This window comes from Cricetulus griseus, chromosome 2, assembly GCF_003668045.3.
Source record: "Cricetulus griseus strain 17A/GY chromosome 2, alternate assembly CriGri-PICRH-1.0, whole genome shotgun sequence".
Lineage (NCBI taxonomy): Eukaryota > Metazoa > Chordata > Mammalia > Rodentia > Cricetidae > Cricetulus > Cricetulus griseus.
The window spans coordinates 159950163-159966060 of NC_048595.1; the positions used below are offsets into that span (position 1 = coordinate 159950163).

At 41.6% G+C, this 15898-nt stretch overlaps 1 pseudogene; it reads left to right on the forward strand.

Moving 5' to 3' along the window:
• The first annotated feature begins 14876 nt into the window (after positions 1 to 14876).
• LOC107980274 lies at positions 14877 to 15473 on the forward strand (annotated as a pseudogene).
• Positions 15474 to 15898: the final 425 nt, after the last annotated feature.

The window sequence follows — 15898 nt, forward strand, 5'->3', positions numbered from 1 at the left end:
TGAGAACTGCACAGTGAGTGTAAGTGGGCTCTTCCTCATCAGGGCCATGTTGAAATGACACTGACTTCAAATGCCCATGCTCAGACTTGCCCTGCTTCTCAGGAGAGTGTGTTTTCTTTGATCAGACTGGAAGACTGCAAATCCAAATCCACAGTATAGAAAACCATACCCTAGAGCTAAATGTTGATAAAGGCACTTGCCACCCAAGCCTGGACACCTGAGTTCAGTCCCTGAAACCAACTTGAATTTGGGAGAGAAGAACTAATTTCAGAAAAGTTGTCCTCTAATCTCCACACACATGCCACACACAGACAAACACAGAGACATACACAGACACAGACACAAACACAGATACACACACAGACATACACACAGAGAGAGAGACGCACACAGAGACACATACACACACTAAGCAGCATTAGCCCAGGGAAATTCTGAGAGATCATCTAGCTCGTGCAGACATTCACCTTTGCTCCTGGGTATCCACTTTGTAGACATCTGGCTGGCTAGCGTGTCTGTCAGCTATTAGAGTCTCTCCCTCAGGACTCATTATTCTGGCTATAAATATATTTCTCAAGATCTCCCTTATTGATCATCTAAAGCTTTGTGTGATTTGCTGTCAGACCTAACTATACTTTTTAAGTCTGGGCTATGATAGGGCTGATAATAAACTTATTTTAGGGGTGAGTTGACAGTTCTGCCATTTTCTTATTTAACCCTGTGTTATATATTGTTGCCATTACCGTTAAGTCTTGATTTTTGTAGGAATCTTTTAAATTCTGTAGTTCATTTTGTAACATTGGTTTAGTTAATACCAGACAGTGTTATCTGCATGCATGTTTGACTTGGCTCAAATAGATTTGAGAGTATGTGAAGTATCAAATGGATGCACTGAGTATGTGAAGACATTCCTACCGACCTGAGGGAATGTGTGCCCTCCCACCTCCTCTCTGGAGGCCAAGTTGTGCTTCAAACATAACTAGACACACAGAACCTGGGGACACAGACTAGGGACTCTCTGTTGGCTTATTTACAACATACAGGCACAGGTCACAGTGATGACATTTTCTGCTTGTTCCTCAATAGGTTGAGTACTACTTCTCATGCCATCTTGGCTGAAGGGTTGGCATTGGTGTTATTGTTTCATTTTATTTCTTTTCTTGGACATATACTATAGTAAAACTCAATGAAAGTGAATTCCTAGGAAAACATGGGATTGATTTTTAAGATTCTTTTTCCCCATTATGTGTATGTGTGGGTGCCCAGAAAGGCCAAAAGAGGGCATCAGATCCCCCTGCAGCTGGAGTTGTAAGTGGCTGTGAGCAACCCAGTGTGCATACTGGAAACCAAACTCCTCTTCAAGAGCAGCTCTTAACCTCTAAGTCACTGCTTCCCAAGTTTACTAATATTGCAACCCTTTAATACAGTTCATCATGTTGTGGCGACTCCCAACCATAAAATTATTTCATTGCTATTTCATAACTGTAATGTTGCTACTGTTATGAACCATATTGTAAATATCTGTGTCTGTGTCTTCCTTTGGTCTTAGGTGACTCAAAGGGCTTGTGACCCACAGATTGAGAATCACTGATCTGAGCCATCTCTCCAGCCCCACTAAAACTAAATGTATAATACATAGCTTCATATATTATATATTTACATATATATATATATATATATATATATAGAGAGAGAGAGAGAGAGAGAGAGAGAGAGAGAGAGAGAAGGAGAATATATCTCCTATGTGTGCAGTCTTGGCTTCAGTCCCCACCACTGAAAAAAGTTAACAAATAAATTAAATTGTATTAGTCTCATTTCTATTGCCAATAACATCAGCCCACAATCTGAGTGAGATATAGGAGTTTGATTTTGTTCATGGTTCTACCAGCATTTCAGTGGTTCATACACTGGTGCTCAGTACCCTTCAATGTCTGCTGAGACCTAGTTCCTGAGACTGCACACCTGACAATGAGCCCCTGGATCCCATAGCTATGTAGCTGTGGCCTCTGCTGCCAGAGGGACACTGGTCAGGTTCTACTGTGAAACCCCTCTTCATGAACTCTCATGTGGCATGCAGAGCTGCCCACCTGCCCCTCAACAGTGCCTCTCTATGTCTGTTGTGTAGCTGTTTCTCTGGATGGAAATAATCCTTGTGAGCTACAGAGATGGCTCAGTGGTCAAGAGCTCTTCCACAAGACCAGAGTTAGTTCCCAGTTCCCACATTTCATAGCTCACAACTACCTGTAACCCCAGACCAGATAGATTTAATGCTGTCTTCTGCCCTACACCAACACTGAGCATACATGTGAGCGTGTGTGTGTGTGTGTGTGTGTGTGTGTGTGTGTGTGTATGTATGTATGTGTGTGTGTGAGTGTGTGCTTGTGCACACACATGCTCACACACACACACACACACACACACACACACACACACACACACACACGCTTAAAAGTAAACTTTAAATAAAAAGAGAGAGAGAGAGAAGCAATCCCTCCTGGATGGAGGAGAGAGGCTCCCACAGCTCAGCCACTCTATAAGCCAGGAAGCTCAGGAAACTTAAAAGACTCCTGCAGCCCCTTATGAGGCTTCATAGAAATCAAGAGCTGGAGGCTTAGGGTAGGGGGTGCTTTGTAGTGGAACTTTGCTGAGTAATCACCCATGCTGGGGTGAGCTCTTTGGTGATATGGCTGCTTGAGTCTCTCATTCTCCTTTAAGTGACCCCAATACATTCATTATTGTGAGCAAAATGGGTAAATTTTTTTTGTCTATTTATTGTACCCTATCTGAGGTATTACATCTCCCCAGGAAAAAAATACTTTATTCATGAACCTACCCTACCTGCATCCCTGCCCATGCCTCTGCTCCTGTCTCCCAGTCTTTTACACCCCTATTCCTTTGATGACCAGACACAAGGCTATCCTGTGCTGTCTCCTCTCTCACAATGATAAATTTTTGGCTGTGATTGCTGTGGGCACCAACCTGGATCTCCTTGAACTCTCCTCTAACATCAGGAAGCAGCTGCTTGAAAGAGACATGGAGACAAAGGCAAGAGGAAAGATCTGGGGCCCTGGGGCCTTAGAGGACACCTATTCTCACCCTTGAGGACACCTTTTTCACTCTTGAGGATACCTGTTCTCACCATTGAGGACACCTGTTCTTACCCTGAGGACACCTGTTCTCACCATTGAGGACACCTGTTCTTACCCTGAGGACACCTGTTCTCACCCCTGAGGACACCTGTTCTCACCCCTGAGGACACCTGTTCTCATCCTTGAGGACACCTGTTATCACCCTTGAGGACACCTGTTCTCACCCTTGAGGACACCTGTTCTCACCCTTGAGGACACCTGTTCTCACCTTGAGGAAGAAGATCTAAGTCTCTGACAGGGACAGACTTGTAGTCATCAGACCTGAGCTCTAAACTGACTCAATATCTTCATGGCTGTACAACTTTTGTTTATGGTCCAGCATCATGCTATCCCAGATGGCAACCACTGATGGCAGTTTGCTATTCAGTGCTTGAAGGGGTATGGTCCAAACTGCATGGAGTTATAACTACAGTTCACATCTGATTTCAAGGAAAATTGCAACATCTCATTAACTGTCTGTAGTTTAGTTTCATTTGAAATTATTATATTTTGATTACATATAATATTAAAATAAATTGTATTTGCTTCTTTCAAACTTTAATGTGGTTGTCAGAAATTTTACTATTACATATGTGGCTCACAGTTTATTTCTAAATGAGAGGCACTGATCTGCATGATGAGGCTGCACAGAGGGCTGTCCTGAGGCACCAAACTGGCCTAGAATTAAGCCTCACATTCTAATGGAATGGTCCAGTTTGGCACTTTTCCTGGGTCATATGTACATGAGCACGAATGTGTACGTGTGCACATGTGTGTTTTACACTTTTCCCCACTAAGCTCCATCCTCACCCAGGTGTTTTAAAGTATGAAGCAGATATTTGCATTAGGTTCCACTGCAATGTTCTTTGCAGCTGCACTCTGTCCTTTCAGACTTAAGCTACCCACCAAGCCAACTTGAGGTGCCCAGTCTCTGCTGTACATCAGCAATTGGACTTCAGGTGTCCATTCTCGGCTGTATATTAGCCATTGGACTTGAGGTGCCCAGCTACAGTGACGACTTTACAAATAGTCACTTTGGCCCAGGTCTTTCCAGTCTCCTTTCGGACACAGAGTACACACCCTTTTCGTGAGCAGGTACATGTAGATGAAACAAGCTGAACTCGGAAGCTCACCTTTGCTAAAACCTGTGCATTTATCAACAGTTGGTGACTATAGATTGGAGCACAATGCGACTACTATGGACAAAGCTGTGACTCATCCCTGGCTTGTCCCTAAGATCAATTGTTTCTGCCCCCACAGTTTTCTTTCTTTCTTTCTTTCTTTCTTTCTTTCTTTCTTTCTTTCTTTCTTCTTCCTTCCTTTCTTCTTTTTTTCTTTGTTGTTGTTATTTGTTTGTTTTTGAGACTGGCCTTTCTATGTAACTCTAACTGGTCTTTAACTCATAGGAATATGCCTGTCTCTGCTACCTGAGTGCTGGGAATAAGGCCTGCACCACAACACACACCAAAGTTTTCTTTCTTTTTGGTAGTTTTTCACTTGTTTTAGAAACAAAACTGGAGCCGGGTGTTGATGGTGTACGCCTTTAATCCCAGCACTCGGGAGGCAGAGGCAGGTGGATCTCTGTGAGTTCAAGGCCAGCCTGGTCTCCAGAGCGAGTGTCTGGATAGGCTCCAAAACTACACAGAGAAACCCTGCCTCGAAAAACCAAAAATGAAAACAAGAAACAAAACTGGAGAAGAGAGATGGCTCAGCCAGTAAAGCCATTTGCCATTCAAGTCTGATCTCTGGAACTCACATAAAGAGGAAAGAAGTAAACCAAATTTACAGACCTGTCTTCTGACTTCCATACCCATACTGTGGATAGGAGCCCCCCCACACACACACACCACATGCACACACACACACACACACCATACACACACACACACACACACACACACACACACACACACACACCACAAAACAACACACATGCACACACACACATACATACACACAACACAAACAGGTATCACACACACACACAACATAACACATACACACACAGACACATACAGAAAGACAGACACATACTCAATACTTAATTAAAAAATAAAAATGACAAATTCTGCTGAAATAACATATATACATCAAAATAAATATCTAAAGTTGTAGAAAACAAAAATAACTATTACCCCCAAATTTGTTAATATTTTAGTGACAGATGGTTTACTTTTTCTGCCACTTTTAATTTGAAAAATAAATTCACTTAGTATTAAACTAAAGTCAATGCAGTTTTCTGCTTGTTAAAACAGTCAAGTTTAGTGGCACTGGGAATGTGTTTCAGCTGGTAGAAGTCTTGCCTAGAAAGCACAGAGTCCTGGGTTTGAGACTGAGTGCTGCATAAATGTGCCTAGTGGTGCATGAAGAAGTTTAAGGACATTGTGATGCTTAAGCTCAATCACCTAGGAGGTCAACCTCTGGGCATGTCTGTGGGGACTGTCTTCATTGTGATAACTGAAGTAGGAAGGCCTGTCCACTTGAGTGGCACCATTTCCTGGGCTGGTGCCCTGGACTATATGTATTTTAAAAGAGAAAGAGGGAGAAAGTGAGCTGAACACGAGAATTTGTTACTCTCTGCTTCTTTACCTTGGATGTGATGTGACCAACTGCCTCAAAGTCTTACTTCTATGAGTTATGCTACTTTGAACTATGGGACAAAATAAATAAATACTTTCTCCCTTAAATTGCTTTTGTTTTTGTGAGTGCTACACACACACACACACACACACACACACACACACACACACACACCAGGAAAAGTAACTAAGCTTCCTTACATATTAAGTTTGATGCCAGTCTGGACTGTATGATAGCATGATACCCACTCTCAAAAAGTAAAAAGACAAAATATTTAATAATTACAGAAGGTTATAATGGTTAAGAAATAAATTTACAGTTGTGTAAATGTAACAATTTAAAAATGTAGCAATTTAAAAACTGGGAATTAAACCCACAAGAAACTCAAATGCACACTATTGATAATAAACTGTCAAGAAACTAGCCTTACTTAAGGAGCTATGTGTAGACATGACTATCAGCATTTCTTAGCAAAAATAAAATATACATGGAAAGGCAGGCACTGCCCTCTATTGAAATTTCTGATTTTGATTGCCATTAAGATGTCCACAATGATATAAACTACACACACTAGTCCACATCTTATGCTTTTAATGAAGTGTTTTAGTTCTCCACCTGTGTTGTAGCGTGATGATGCTCTGCACAATCTTCACAGTGCTTGTGCTCTGCACCTGTGCCAAGAGATGCTTCTGCTGTCTGCTGAGCAGGCAACCACACTCTTCCTGTTATCACAAGACAGCTCTAATGCCCTTTCCAACCATCTTGCTTTATGGTGGGCTTAACTGAGGCATCAGGCCACCAAAAGAGCCACCAAGATGCCATTCAAAGCCCCAATGGCAGAGCCTATGTGGGAAGAATGTCCAGTTAGTTTCCTGTTACAAAAGAATCAAAGCAAGTTACTATCCAAGAAAGGGTGCAATAAGAGAAATGGATGTTAAATATAAGATTCCTAACTTGTACCATCTTTACTTTTTAAATTTTCAGCATGATGCTTTGAAGATCAGGAAGGTTATGGAAGGAGGGAAATTGAGCGCATGCTGAACAGAAAATAGAGAGGGCTGGATCAGTACAACAGCCTGGGCTCTGCACCTACACTGCCAGGAAGATTAGACCATGTTGGCCTCATGAGAGGGGTTGGGGTGACCATAGGTCACTGCTGCAGAGCCCCATACCTCTCACTCTCCACAAGTGATATGGCTGGGAAGCTCCAGTTTTCTTAGCCAAGGAAGTCACTATTTTGCCATTCATCTGCATACCATCAGACACATTTTGTATCGTGTTCCGTCCCCAGAGGAACTTTCTCCCATTTGATAGAATTTGCTCTATTCTTAGTAAGTGCTTTAATAACTTAGACTTTTTTACAATTAAAATTATTGTAGATAGGGTGTTGGTGGTGCACACCTTTAGTCCCAGCACTAGGGAGGCAGAGGCAGGTGGATCTCTGTGAGTTTGAGACCAGCCTGATCTACAAGAGCTAGTTCCAGGACAGCCTCTAAAAGCCATAGAGAAACCCTGTCTCAGAAAAAAATTGTTGTTTACAACAAGGACATATGTTCAACCATGTTCATAGCAGCATTGTTTGTAATAGCCAGAATCTGGAAGCAACCTAGATGCCCCTCAGCTGAAAAATGGATAGAGAAAATGTGGTACATTTATATAATGGAGTACTACTCAGCAGAAAAAAGCAATGGAATCTTGAAACTCGAAGGCAAATGGATGGAACTAGAAGAAATCATCCTGAGTGAGGTAACCCAGTCACAAAAAGACAAACATGGTATGTACTCACTCATATATGAATTTTAGACGTAGAGCAAGGGATTACCAGTCTACAATCCTCTTCACCAAAGAAATTAGGAAACATGAAGGACTCTAGGGGATAAATGATTGGACCCCAGGAATGGGAGGGGGCAGGAAATCCTGGGCTGATTGAGAGCATGAGAGTAGGAGAGAGAGAGCTGACAGAATGAGAGCAGGACAAGAGCAAAGGAGAGGAGGAAATGGAGGAGCAGAAATATTGAGTTGGGGGAAGAATGGAGAAGAGCAGGATGAGAGATACCATATTAGAGCGAGCCATTACAGGTCCAAGGAGAGATCTGCCACTAGGGAGATTTCCAGAGACCTACAAGAATGACACGAACTGACAATCCAGGCAATGGTGGAGAGGATAACCTAAGTGCCCTTCCCCTAAAATGAGATTGATGACTACTGTTTATGCCATCCTAGAGCCCTCATCCAGTGGCTGATGGAAGCAGAGGCAGACATCCACAGATATACACTGAACTGAACTCTGGAACTTAGTTGCAGAGAGGGAGGAATGAAGATGGAAGGACTTAGTTGCAAAGAGGGAGGAATGAAGAGTGAAGGGGTCAGTACCAGGTTGGAGAAACCCACAGAAACAGCTGGCCTGAACAATAGAGAGCACATCGACCCCAGATGCTGTCTGGGAGGCCAGTACAGGACTGATCCAGACCCCTGAACATGGATGTCAATGAGGAGACCCCTGCACTCCAGGGGGCCCCTGGTAGTGGATTAGTGTTTCTCCCTGTTGTAGGATGAGCCTTTGAGAGCCCATCCCACGTGAAGGGATGCACTCTTGCCCTGGACACATGGGCCTGGGCCCAGCCCAGGATGATGTGGTGGACCTCGAAGAGCTCCCATTGAGAGCCCTACTCTGCCTGGGGAGTGGAGGGTGGATGGAGTGGGGGGTAGGTCAGGGTGGGGTTGGACGGGAGAGGATGAGGGGAAGGAGAGGGAGAAGGGATTGACATGTGAAACAAGCTTGTTCTAATTTGAACTAATAAAAAAAGTTATTGTAGAGAGTGGTGGTACGTATCTGTAATGCTAACACTTAACAGGTGAAGGTAGATATCTGTATCGCTATTTCAAGGAGTCTTAGCTGGGGTCATCCTTGTAGATCCATTGGAGTTACCCTTGCATCACGTTTCTATCTGATGCCAGAGTACCCCATCTATCATCACCTCTTTCATTACTCTCCCCCTCCATCCACCCCTCAACCCAATCCCTCAAGTTCCCACCCTCAGTCCAACAACAAGATCTCTTTATTTCCCCTTCCCAGGAAGATCCATTTGGGTCCTCCTTGTTACCTAACCTCTCTGGGGCTGTGGATGGTAGCATGCCTATCCTTTACTTTACAGCTGGTATCTACTAATGAGTGAATACTTACCATGTTTGTCTTTCTGGGTCTGAGTTACCTCCCTCAGGATGATTATTTCTAGCTGGAGCCATTTGCCAGCAAATTTCATGATGTCGTTGTTTTTCACAGCTGAGTAATACTTCATTGTGTAAATACATGACATTTTCTTTATCCATTCTTTGGTCGAGGGGCATCTAGGTTGTTTCCAGATTCTGGCTATTACAAACAACGCTGCTATGAACATGGCTGACCAAATGTTATTGTGGTATGATTGAGCTTCCTTTGGGTATATGCCCAAGAGTAGCATAGCTGGGTCTTGAGGTAATTGATGGAAACAGATGCAGTGATCCATAGCCAAGCACTGGGCAGAGCCCAAGGAATCCTGTTGAGGAGAGGCAAGAAGGATTGTATGAGCCAGGGTGGTCAGGGTCATCACAAGGGAACCCACAGAAGCAACTAGCCTGCGAATGGGAGCTCATAGACACTGAACTAGCAGCTAAGGAGTCTTAATCTGACAGGACTAGATCCTCTGCATATGTGTGGCTGTGTGGCTAGGTTTACTTGTGGGAATCCTGGCAGTGGGAGCAGGACTATCCCTAATGCTCTGGCTGGCTTTGGGGAACCTATTCCTCATAGTGGGTTGCCTTGCCCAGCCTTATTACAAGGAGAGGAGCTTAAGTCCTACTACAACTTGGCACCAATTTGAGGGAGGCCTGCCCCTTTCTGAATAGAGGTGAAGGAGGGGTGAGTTGGAGACGGGGTATAGAGGGAAGGTGGGTGGAAGCAATGGGAGGAGGAAGGAGGGGAAGTTTCATTGGAGATGTAAAATAAATGGAAACATTAATTTAAAAAAAAAAAGAGGTAAAGGCAGGAAGGTCAGGGGTTCAAGCCCAGAACTGGCTGCACAGACATTCAAGGCCAGCCCAAGGTAGGTGAACCCTGATTAAAAAAAAAAAAAAAAAAAAAAAAAAAAAAAAAAGACAACAAGAAAAAACAAAGCACTTATTTATATTAAAATAAAAAAGTATAATAGAGAGGTTAGAAACATGCTTTGCATGATAAGAGCACTTGCTGCTCTTGTAGGGGACCCAGGTTTTGTTCCCAGGACCCACACCAATCAGCTCACAGCTACCTGCTAGTCCAGCTGCAGAGAATCCAACCCCTCTCTGTCCTCTGAGAACACTGACATGCATTCAGTATACATACATACATGTATATAGTATACATTCATACACATTCATTCAGCTCCTCTTTTGGCCTCTTAGGGCACTGTACTCACCACACACATACACACACACACACACACACACACACACACACACACACACACACACACACACACAGGCAAATTTAAAAATTAAAGCAATTCTCTTTTTTTGGTTTTTTGAGACAGGGTTTCTCAAAAATTAAAACAATTTTTAAAAAACATAACCATAACAACCACCATAAAAAAATAGAGGCACCAGAGAAATGCCATTATGACTTCTTTAAGTTTGCAAACTTGATTCACATACTTAGATACTCAGACAGGCTCTCTCTCCATTACTGTGAGTTTCACCACACCACTTTCAACTAACCAGTGATCAAAAGTAAGTGTTTTAAAGATTATGTCTTTGTGACACATGCCTGCTTCCCAGCACTTGGGAAGCTAAGGAAGGAGGATTTCAAGTTCAGGGCAGACCAGGCTACATAGTAAAACTCTGCTTTTGAAAACAAAATGGTCTTGACATTTCCCCCTTGCCATTATGGCCTAAAGCATACATGAGGAGGAAGTTCCTGCATTTACCAAAGGACTTGAATCCAGATTTTAGTACACCAAGGGAGGGAACATGGAGTGCTGAAAGTAGCCACATGCAAGCGAAGCTGTTCTTCATGCTGTTCTGATGATCAGCCACTCTACAAAAGGCAAGTAAGGATTGTCCTTAATGCAAAGGACTCGGTGACATTTTATGCTTTTAAAATGAAAATTATCTATTTAATTATGTTCTGAATCTGCTATTATAACAACATCAATTTTGTTGGTTGTCAGTAAATTTGTATTTCAAAAATTATGCAGTGTTTAAAATTTAAGGTCCTCTTTCATTCCTTAAAATGGCCCAAGTTAGCTGGCCTATCATGTAGCCACCCAGTCACACGGACGATCAAAGCTACCAAGGGTTCTGAAATTTGGAGATGGGCATCAAATGCCCAGTACCCTGGTTTGGTGGCGACTATTACACAAGCTTCCTCCCAGCTGCACCAATCTTCTTTGTGACTTCCGAGTCTCCTAGGACTTTGTACAGCATCGCTTTAACCCATTACCATTTGCTTCTTGTTTGCAGGGCTCAAGGATCAGCCATTGGGTTGTTATCCTTTTATAATTATATTAAAGTAATATATAAAGAACTGCATTATAAACACATAAAAATCTCTCAACCAATTTTCCTTTTCTGAGCCGTTCTTCTTTCAGGGAGACTTCCTAATGTGGTATGCAACCCAAAGAAGCCTTGTTTTCTATGATGTGCCTAGGTGACCTCGATTTATAATTTTATTGCCTAGCAACTATACCTTTTAAGTCAAGAGAATACTAATTAAATAAGAACACTAATGGTATAATTTTCAATCATTACTTGACTCTGGGATATTTTTAAGTGCTAAACAAAATACAGTTTAATTTATTAGGTTATAATTATGTTAATTATACTAATTTACTAAATTAATTATCAGCATACCATAAAATATTTTAGATGGCTTAAAAGCAAGTCTGCAAATTAGAAAGTGACGGTGGGGCTGGGATTGTAGCTCAATTGATAAAGTCTCAGCCTTTTATATACAAAGTCCGGTATTCCATCCTTAGTACCACAAAATAAGATAAAATAAAAAATTGTCTATTGATTTTTTTCTCCACATACATACCTGAAGTTGATCCTGAGGAAACTATCAGACAGAACCCAAAGTACAAAATAACTGGTGTGGACCTTACATAAAATCAATGTAGTAAGAGATAAAGGCAGTGGGGTGGGGGAGAAGGAAGGAGACACTCAAAATCTCAAACTTAAAATTATATGAAAACCACAAAAGACTAAGGATAAGCAAAATAATCTTGAACAAAAATAATCATACACAGATCACTACACCTAATTTCAAGTTATTCTATGTGATAGTGCTGGGGGTGGGGAAAACACATAAACACACACACACACACACACACACACACACACACACACACACACACACACTAATGGAAGAGAATGGAGAGCAGAGATAGAAGTCCATACAACTACAGCTACTTGCTCTTTGACAAGTGCCATAGAAAACATGTAACATTTTCAGCAAATGGTACTGGGGAGGTTGGGTGTCAGTATGTATGAGAAAAAAATTGATTTCCATATAGTGCACAGCTTAGCATAGAGTAGCTCAACACAGAACCTCATACTTTGAAAGTCCTAGAAGAAAGAGTATTGTGTGCACTTCAAGACATAGGCACAAAAGTGGTCTTTCTGAATAGGGGCTTCAGGGGCTCGAGAAACAAGACCAACAAGCAACAAATGGTGCCTCATGAAAACGGAGCTTCTGGACAGCACAGGAAACTATCAACCAAGTGAAGGGGCAACACTGGGGATAGGAGAGACGCCTTACCAGTTATACATCTGACAAAGAGTTAGTGTCTAGAATATATAAAGAACTCAAGAAACTGAAACATTAAGGAATCAAGGTACTCAGTTAAAACATGGGCTATGGAACTGAACAGACAGTTCTCAGAAGAAAAAATCAAATGACTAGTACTTTTAAAGGTGTTCAATATCCTTAGCCATGGGGGCAGGGATGCAAGTTAAAAAGATTCCATGTCACCCCAGCTAGAACAGCTATCATCCAGAACACAATGAAGGCTAGAGAGATCATTTGGTGGTTAAGAGCACTGGCTGCCCTTCCAGAAGACCAGGTTTCAATTCCTGTTGGCTAACAATTGTAACTTCAGTCCAAGGGGATCTGATGCCCTCTTCTGGTCTCCTCAGAAATTTCATGCATAGGTACACAGACATACATGCAAACAAAAACACTTACACACATAAAATAATCAATTTTAAAATACACATAAAAATGATAACAAAAGCTGCCCACAAATTGAGAAAATAAGAATGATTAAACATTGCTAGTTGGAGGGGAGAAAGATTCGGTCATTGTGGAAACCAGTATGGAGATTTCTCAAAAAATATAAAATAAAACTATTGTATGATCGAGCATATCCCAAAGGACATATACCATTACAGATATGTTTGTACATGAGTGTATATTGATGCCCTATTAACAATAAATAGCTAGGAATGAAATCAGTACATTGACTGATGAGTGGACAATGAAAATACAGTATACAAACACAATAGAATCTTATTCAGCTGTAAAAAAAAAAGGAGTTATAAAATTTGCATGAAATGGATGGAACTGGAAAATACTACACTCTGTGAGGTAACCCAGAAAATCAAATGTCATAAGACATTTGTGGATCCTAGCTATGGTTTTATAGATTTCTGTATTTAAGTTGCAGTATGTTTGGAGGACAGGTAGAAAAGAATCATAAAGAGAGGACAGACACTGAGGATATAAAACTGTGTGTATGTGGATGGTTGGGGAGTAAACAGGAAAAGGTTTAAAGTAGGGGTAGGGCAAGGTAATTCAGGAACTGTCATGATGGAGGGAGGACATAAAACTAATGATACATGAAAAAGCCACAAAGAAACCTACTGTTTTATTAACTAAAAAATACAATTTAAAAATTAGGGCTGGAGAGGTGTCTCAGTGATTCAGCACACTCTGTTCTTTCAGCGGGCAGCACTCATGTCAGATGGCTCACAAACTCTTGTAACTACAGCACCCTCCTCTGGGCTCCTCTGGAACCTGCACACATACAGCATATAATCACACAGATACCAACACAAATAATTTTTCTAAAACCCTCTTTTTAAATTTAAAAATAATAATAATAAGACATTAGAACCAGTGGGATATTCAGGGGTAGATAATGTTGTTTCCAGAAATGATAGGTTTTTAAATAAAAACCCCAGTACCAGGCACAGGATACCTCTTAATGAATTATTGGCCAGCAAAATCCCAGAGGGTTCAGAAATTATAGTGGCCATTTTTAGCTCTTGGTTATTCAGAACTAAGAGAACTGAATTTGGAACTTTGCTGGAAGCACCCTACGAGCTAGCCAGAGCATGCTATGCGAGTTTCTGGGGGGGAAAAACTTAAGAACAGTCTTATTCAACTGTAGACTATGCTCTATGTTGTAGCTTACTCACCTATAGACCATACTTTATACTGTAGACTATAGCACCTACCTAGTAGGCAAGATATGCCCGATGAGTACATTGAGGGTAACCAACTGCTTTGTGTTTGAGGACCACTTCACAGGAAGGAATACACATCTGGTACTATAAACTAACGTAAGGGCTGGTACTATAAACTAACTCTGGCTCTCACAATCTTTCTACTCTCTTCCATGATATTCCCAGGTCTTTGGATGATATAGATGTTCATTTCAAGGCTGACTGCTTTTCAGTCACTTCTTCTCAGTTTGTTGATCAGATATGAGTCTCTGCATAAGTTACTTTCAGCTCCAGGCTGAGAGTGATAATATGTCTACATATTATCTACATAAGAGTCTACAATATGTTTCCTCCTTGCTTGATCCCTCAGCCTCCCCAGCCATGGGCTTTTAAGTTAGCTTATTTTTTTAATTATTTATTTATTATGTACACAGTATTCTGCTTACATGTATGTCTGCATGCCAGAAGAGGGCACCAGATCTCATTATAGATGGTTGTGAGGCACCTTGTGGTTGCTGGGAATTGAACTTGGGACCTTTGGAAGAGCAAGTGGTGCTCTTAACCTCTGAGCCATCTCTCCAGCTCCTAGACTATTTTTTCTATAGACTTTTGTTTCCAGTAAACTCAAGCATAATCACAACTTACAAAGCAAAACTAAAAGTTGTCATAAGAATAAGCAAAGTAATTTCTTCCTGTAAGCGACCTGAGGTAACCTGTGAAGATGGTTCACTACTCTCTCGACCCAGAAAACCCTACAAAATCATGCAAGTCAATAGGTTCAAATCTCCGGATTCACTTTAAGAATTCCCATGAAACTGCTCAGGCCATCAAGGGTTTGCATATCCAAAAATCCACCAAATATCTAAAAGATGTCACTTTGAAGAAGCAATGTGTGTCATTCTGGCGGTACAACGGTGGAGGCGGCAGATGTGCCCAGGCCAAACAGTGGGGCTGGACACAGGATCGGTAGCTGAAAAAGAGTGCTGAATTTTTGCTGCACGTGCTTAAAAATGCAGAAAGTAATGCTGAGTTTAAGGGTCTAGACACAGATTCTCTGGTCATCGAACACATCCAGGTGAACAAAGCACCTAAGATACATGGAGGAACTTACAGAGCTCACGGCCGGATCAACCCATACATGAGCTCCCCCTGCCACATCGGATGATCCTCACGGAAAAGGAACAGATTGTTCCAAAGCCAGAAGAGGAGGTTGCACAGAAGAAAAAGATATCCCAGAAGAAACTGAAGAAACAAAAACTTATGGCACAGGAATAAATTCAGCATAAAATAAATTCAGATAAAAGTAAAGGTCTTCTGGTCTTCTGTATAAGCAGTTTCAGATTGCCTGTTTGTTAATCAACCCTGTTGGAAGGGGGATGTTTAACATACTGTAAAGGTTTATTAAAGTAATGAAGCAGTGAAACAGAAAAAAAAAAAAAACAGAAGAAGAAGCATAGCAAAGGTTAGAGAAGCCTGAAACCCATGAGCTCCCTAAGGTCAGTGCAGGAGTTTGCAGTATTGTATCCATAGGTCCTTGACAAATGGATGGGATTCTCCAAAGGGAGACTCTAAGGAGCCATCTAAGGAGCTCCATTTGAAACACACCTATTCACCGTTCCCAAAGGTGACAGCATGACTTCTACCAAAATTACCCAATCTCTTTAAAAATCCAAAATCTCTTTTTAAAATGCAAAGTCTTTCATCTGTGAGCTCCTGTAAAACTCAAAATT